Here is a 7,253-nt window from a genome sequence, read left to right on the forward strand (position 1 = left end):
TCGATAGCTTTCTCTGCATTTTCATTTCATCGAAGACTGCCACAATGGTTCACCATTTCTTCAACGATGTAAGCACTTCTTCTTGGAAATGCACATTTGTGTAAAAGGTTGGAAGAACTGAAGCTATCAGAGTTGCCATTCCATTGACTTCATTCTGTTCCCAATGTGCCATTCTTTTCCTTGTTTCCTCATTCAAAGGACCCTTTTCTTTGCCGCGGAATCTCTGTTCAAAATGATCCTGTTTCCGTTTTAATGACTCCAGACCATGCTGTACTTCCAGATATGCAAGCATTGGCATATCAAACCATTCAGGGGATCACTGTTTGAAATATATACATGAGGCAGGCAGTGGGATGTTGCAGCCAAGTATAACTGGGCTGATTATCCAGATCCACCTTGTTTGATATTGGATTCTATTCATAACTGAGCCAATATGTAATGTATCGCTTGCTGTGTTGTTTATATCAGACATAGCTATTCAAATGTTGCAAAGTGAAATTTGGATTTTGCTGGGAATAAAGTTCTCTTTGGGCAATTTGAACCAGCTTCAGTTTTTAGTTTCTCGATTGTATATTCTCTTTAACTCTTGTAGATCCTTTTGTCCTCTACTCAGTATTTTCACGATCTGCGTTAAATTGTTGAAGTTTTTCATTCTGATTGTCTTTATTAATAATAATACTTTATTTAAAGAGGGTGACTCATTTAGTGTATAAACACTACTGTTCTTTGAGGCCCTCTACATAAATTACAGTTATACATAATAATAATAAATCATAAACATTCTACAGTTGTATAATAAACAAAACATATTAGCAATACACGTACTACTAAAATATTCACAGTTAACATATAGGATTACAGTGTTCAAAATTTAAGTTGATCGTTGGTCTGTTATGAATTTTCTTGTTTTTGATTTAAAATTTTGGTGTGTTGGAGACATTCTTATATGTAAAGGTAAACTGTTCCACAATATTGTACCTGAATATTGGAAGGAATTTTGGAATATTTTCATTTTGTGTTTTGGAACACACAAGTCGGAATTAGACTCAGATCTAAGATGATAGCAATTGGATGCTTGATAATTGAACAATTCAGCCAGATAAGTAGGGCGCTCGCTCCGTGATCGGGAGGTCGTGAGTACGAATCTCGGCCACGTCTGACCTAAGTCGGTAAAAAATGGGTAGTAACTGTTCCTTCGCCATGCGTTCGGCACTTTTAAGTGAAAGTTGATGGTCCTTCGGATGAGACCTTAAAAACCGAGGCCCCATGTCATGGCAGGCGTTGGCACGATAAAGATCCCTCACTGCTCAATGGTCCTGAGTGCCGAGTAAAGGTCAAAATATGAAGCCCTTCACCGGTATATGGTGACGTCTTTATATGAGTGAAAAATTCTCGAATGGGACGTAAATCAAGATACAATCAATCAATCAATTCAGCTAGATAATTTGGACTTAAATCATAAAGTGATTTATACAACAAAACATACTTTCACAATCAATTGTTCGTGTTCAGTTAGCCAATCAAGTTTTTCAAATAAAGGTTTTGATGGTGTATCACAGGCAGCATCAAGAATACAGCGAGCTGCCGGTGTTTGTAACTAGTAAACCCTATCGAGGCTAAGGGCTGATGTATTCCCGTAAATTGTTAAACAATAATCGATTGATGGCATAATATGCATTGTAAAATAGCTTTCTTGTATTTAATGGTAGATATTTCTTAATTCTATGTAAAACATATGTCTTACGAGATAATACTTTACAGATGGCATCAATATGTGTATGAATATTGAGAAAATTATCAATATGGATTCCAAGGATTTTTTTCATTTGTAACATTCTCCAGACAATGATCTGAAACTCGTAAATTTAGATTTTGGCTGGTTAGCTTTGACCATCTTTGGTGTGTTCATAACAGCATACACTTAGTTTCACTAGTGTTCAAAATCGTCTGATTCTGGAACACCATGTTTCTATATTGTTTAAATCAGAGGATAACATATTTTGCATTAAAGAAACATTACTGTCTGAAATATGCAAGGTAGCATCGTCGGCAAATAAGTCAATATTTTAATTTTCGACAAATATGGGAGATCATTAATAAAAATTAAAAAGAGAAGTGGGCCTAAAATTGATCCCTGTGGCACTCCCGCTGTGACTAGCTGTTTTTCAAATTTTGTGTTACCAAGGTGGACACTCTGAAATCTGCTGTTTAAATATGAGTCAAACCATTTCACTGCTTTGGGGTCAAATTGTAGCAATGTAAGTTTTTGATCAGAATATCATGATTCACCAAATCAAAGGCTTTACTAAAATCAAGAAAGATTATGCCTACAAGTTTGCCATTATCCATTGCTTGCAACCATTCATCAGTGAGTTAAGTTTGGCAAGAGTGTAGCTTTCTGAATCCCAACTATGATCTACATAAAAGATCAAAATCTGACAAAAAGTTACGAATATGATTTGCGACATGTTTTTCAATTATATTTTACAATGTGGGGAGGATAGATATTGGCCTATTGTAACCAGGATCTGGTCTGCTTCCTTTCTTGTATATGGATGTTACTTTTGCAAGTTTTAGTTCATTTGGAAATACCCCAATACAAATGCTGATATTTATTAAATGAGTGATTGCTTTGAATATGATTGGTGCAGCGTGTTTTAGAAGACGTGGAATAATAGTATCAATACCAGTCGACTTATTTACATCTTCTTTGTTCAGTAATGATAACATTTCTTTTTTACGGATAAGAGGAATATTAAATTTCTCACCATGTTCAAGTTTCTTTTGCATAAATTGTAATAATTTCTCATAATCAAAAGCTTTCACAGTGATATCCGGAATAAGTTTATTTGATATCTCCGTAAAATAATTGTTAAAAATCTCAACAATTTCTTTCTTATCCTCAGTGGTGTAATTATTGTCAGAAATAGACACTGGTACACAATTCTGTGAATTTGATGCAAGTTTGTGCAATGTTTCCCACACTTGTTGTGGATTTTTGTTCTGCTCAATGGTTGACCTATAATAGCTGACCTTTGCATTGTCTATTAGTGTTGAGACCTTGTTTCTCCATATTCGAAAGTTTTTCAAATCACCTATTTGATGAAAATTGTCACGCATGTGCTGTGCCTTCGTGACTTCTGGTGTTTACCATTTAGGGCGAGTATCACTTTTCACAAGCTTTTTCAAAATTTCAACGGGATCGCATATGGTTTCTACGGATGTAAAATTTGCATATTCTAAGTCATTCGGGAAATTGCGCTCATTGAAATTTTTAAAGCATCTATATGTGATCTCTGTGTACTTTCCTTTACGAATAAGGTTATTCGTTTATCTTGTAAAACACACAGGGTATTGGTCTGACATGGCTGTCGGGGACACTTGAATTTCACACATGTTTTCAGGTAAATAAATGTAAATATGGTCAATAAGTGTACTTGATATGTTTGTAACTCTGGTAGGTACTTGAACAACTTGTGTAAAATCAAATTCTTCTAAAGCAGAGGTCCATTACTGTGGGGGTTCTTTGAGCAGAACAATATTAAAATCACCAGTTAAGATAATTTCATTTTCATCACAGCGGGAGGCACAGTTTATCTCCCTTACTTGTTCTTCGACCCAGCAGGAAGTGACAGATGGTGGACGATATGCAGAACAAAAGAAAATTAGTTTAGAATTGGGAATTACTAGTATTATTTCAAGCATGCAATATAGATTCTATTACTTCTTGTTCAAGGTAATTTCGAAGCTTATGATTTTAATCTTTTGACACATAGACCGCTACCGCCTGCTTTACATAATCTGTCTTTTCTCTCAAAAACATATCCCTCTATAAATAAATCATTATCAGCCATATTTTCATTTAAAAAAGTTTCACAAACCCCAAACACATCCAATGACTGTTCACTATTTAAAAATAATTGGATATGATCAATTTTCGGCAAAATGTGACAAACATTTAAATTCTCGAATTTTAATCTTATTTTAAGGCCAAATGGTGATAATTTCAGGAGGATTATTTCTATACTTTTTGTAAGGGGCTTTGAATTTTTTGAATGCATCGTTGTTTTAAAACTTTCTAAAGCAATGCTTTTTGATGATGAGCTAACAGAGATTTGCTGGATAATTGATTTGCTTGAATTAAGGCCCACGACAATATTTGAACATTCACATTTTACAGTATTGCATTCTGGGCCTAAGTTAGCGAGTTCTTCAAAAGAGTTTTTACAACTAAGATCATTGACATTTATATTGACGGCTGCACATTCATTGCCGATTTCCTAGTATGTGCAGAATTTAAGTATGTGGCCAGCCTTGCCACACTGCCAACAAGTAACTTTTCTCCCATCCATGCAGTTTCGTGCGGAATGGCCCTCTTCACCACAGAAGTGACAGGTGCATTTACCCGAAACAATTTGGTGGTCTTGTACTCTGTCGCGTTTCAAAATGTTCTCTTGTCCTTGCAGGATTGTTAGTAATGAAGATGTTCCTTTGTCAGAGAGGTGGATCCCGTCTTTCTAGTATAATTCCGGGCGAGGTTTTTCTTTTTTAAACACGTGTAGCGGGAATCAATGTAGCTCCATATTCCTTACAGACATAACGAATCATATTATTAATCTTGCACCCGTTGATATCTTTACTTGCCAACACATCACAAATAAACACTTGGAGACAAGACTTCCTGGACTTGAGATCAGTGATAATTTCCACAAGATCATTTTCAATAGCCTCCATTTCACGGTTGTTTCCGACATCGTTCCCACCCCCCACCCCCCCCCCCCACCCCAAAAGAATAATTACATTTTTATAGGATATTCATCTTGGCTAGCTTTGCACGTATATGGGAAACTTGGGCTCCTCTGTTCGTGCTAACTTGCACTGAAGGTAGTAATCCACGAGTTCTGATTCTCTGAAGAATTGAACTCCCAATCAAAAGAACAGATTTTCCGTCTTCTGGCTGTCTCCATACTTTCTCCGTCTTTTGAATTGATTGCAAACTTGAACTGGATTCTGTATAGTTGTGGACATGCTGCAATCTTTCTTGTTGGTAGTTAAGATGCACTGGGTGTGTCTGGAGACTCCATTTGAGACAGGAAGTCCTTCTGTATTTGTTCCTTTCTGTTTCACTGATTTTTGAAATTTAAGAACTTTTACACATTCCTTTTTTTGGGAAGCAACTGCTTTTTAAGATTTTCTACTTCCTGTGTTAATGTTTTCACCATTTCAGAAAGTTGCTTTATAATCTCTGCACTGTTGCACTAGTCACAATTAATGTCCGCAGTTTGTTTGTTATTTTGTCTATCTTTGTAGGTAGATTTTGGAGTTGATGCTCAGTGTGGAAGCGTTTGCCCAACAACCAGTTTGCATTACGTATCACTGTGGTTAATATTGCATTCGCATTCTCAGTAGCAAGTCATTGTACCAGGTAAAGGCTGCATCTCCTTGAATATGCAGTGTGTTGTTTGATTGATAAATAGTAACAGTAACCGTTTCACATGGTGTTTCATAGATACTTCCATTTTGACTATCATCTCTGCAGTGTAGAAGATTGCTTTGTAATAAGCTTAAAATAAAGTAGTACTTCTCACTGTTAAAGGTTATGGTAACACTTTCTTTGTTCAATTTTACTTTTAGAAACTCTGAAATACCCACAGTCTCTTCGGGTACATCCTTATTTTCAATAAAGGATTTAAAAACCCCACTAAATGAGTGCACTATTGATCTAAAAAGACTAGAATTAGCATTGAAATCCAAAATTGTTCCTCATAATTTCATAATCTACCTTATCAATATGGAGAAGATAAGAGCTTGCAAAAACACGTCTGGTCACCTAGGCTAACTGATTGATTTCAAACCTATTTTTGTGGGATTCTTGCATTGCTGAGAGCATCTAGTTCTTCTTGTAGTCGTTCATTTCTCTCTCTAAATCTGTTTTTTTAATCCTCAAATCCCAAGTAGTTCACATCCGCAAATTTGCCACCTGGATTAAACTTTTTTTTAAACCCATACTCAGTTTCAAAAGCAGATGATTTGGGTTTACACTTGGTGCAAATTATTCTATAACTGGAATCACAATGCCAGTTGATTGGCAACTTTCTTTCATTGCATCGCTTTCTATTTACAGATCGTATTTACTTGGAACAATAAAGTTACATGTAATCTTTGAATCCTTTGTTTCGAACTGACCTAACTGAACACCTTCAAATTCTTGACCTTTTTGCCTCAATCCTGACATAAACTTCAAACATTTATCTTTGAACAATTATTTTCCTGTTCTCCAGAAGAGTTTCACATTGGAATCATATCGCCTTCCAAGGGAATTGTATGTAGCAAACCATGTAACAACGTTCATGAACATTTTGTGCGAAACCTTGTTGAGAGGAAGGCTTCTCTTTGCCATGATTCTGAGAAGATTTGTCCATTCCTCTACCTCTTAATTTAAACGATGTATTCAGCCGCCCCGGGTAGAAAACTAGATCTTTGATAAAATGCTTCAATATGTGATAATGGATGGTTTGATGCACTGCATTTTCAAACGGTGATACTTTGAAATGACAGCGATAACAACTTCTGTCATCAGTAAAGAAAGTAACATTATTTGTACTACACCCTTGTGTTGTATATATATACAGCAGTAAAATATCGCACCATATATGGAAAAACACACAAGCAAAAAGTAGCAATTACAGATGCCATAAATCGCATATACTGCGATATATATATATATATATATATATATATATATATATATATATATATATATATATATATATATATATATAACATCACAAAGAACATCTTGATCAATTGTACTGTCATGCGTTTAATTGACATATGGTGCCTCATTGATGTAAACAAATAGTGACGTTAAGAATTCCTAAAGAAGTTAACTTGGCTAAATGATTTCAATTCTACACGTATGTGCAGTCATTAATATACACTGTATATAGTCTTTGATTAAGGTTAGAGTAACCTTAATGTTTCATCATCATCATCATCTTCAGATAGAGTTTTTAGAAGTACTTGTAGTAGAACTGCGACTCGGGTGAGAGTTGTAACCTTTCAGACTTTGTTTCAGAAGCATTTCTACATCATAATAAATACTCATCTTTACTTAAATCAGTTCTCAAAGTAGATTTCAATATTTACCCGTTGCCAGCGATTTCGACCAATTAAAACACAATTTGTTTTACAGTCCAATAAATCTGGCACTGACCTTTTTCAGGGCTTTGTGACCCGTCCGTCTTCTTACA

The sequence above is a fragment of the Saccostrea echinata genome, unplaced genomic scaffold (genome assembly GCF_033153115.1).
Source record: "Saccostrea echinata isolate AGI-Se365-2 ecotype Australia unplaced genomic scaffold, CSIRO_AGI_Sech_v1 ptg000022l, whole genome shotgun sequence".
NCBI classification, from domain to species: Eukaryota; Metazoa; Mollusca; class Bivalvia; order Ostreida; family Ostreidae; genus Saccostrea; species Saccostrea echinata.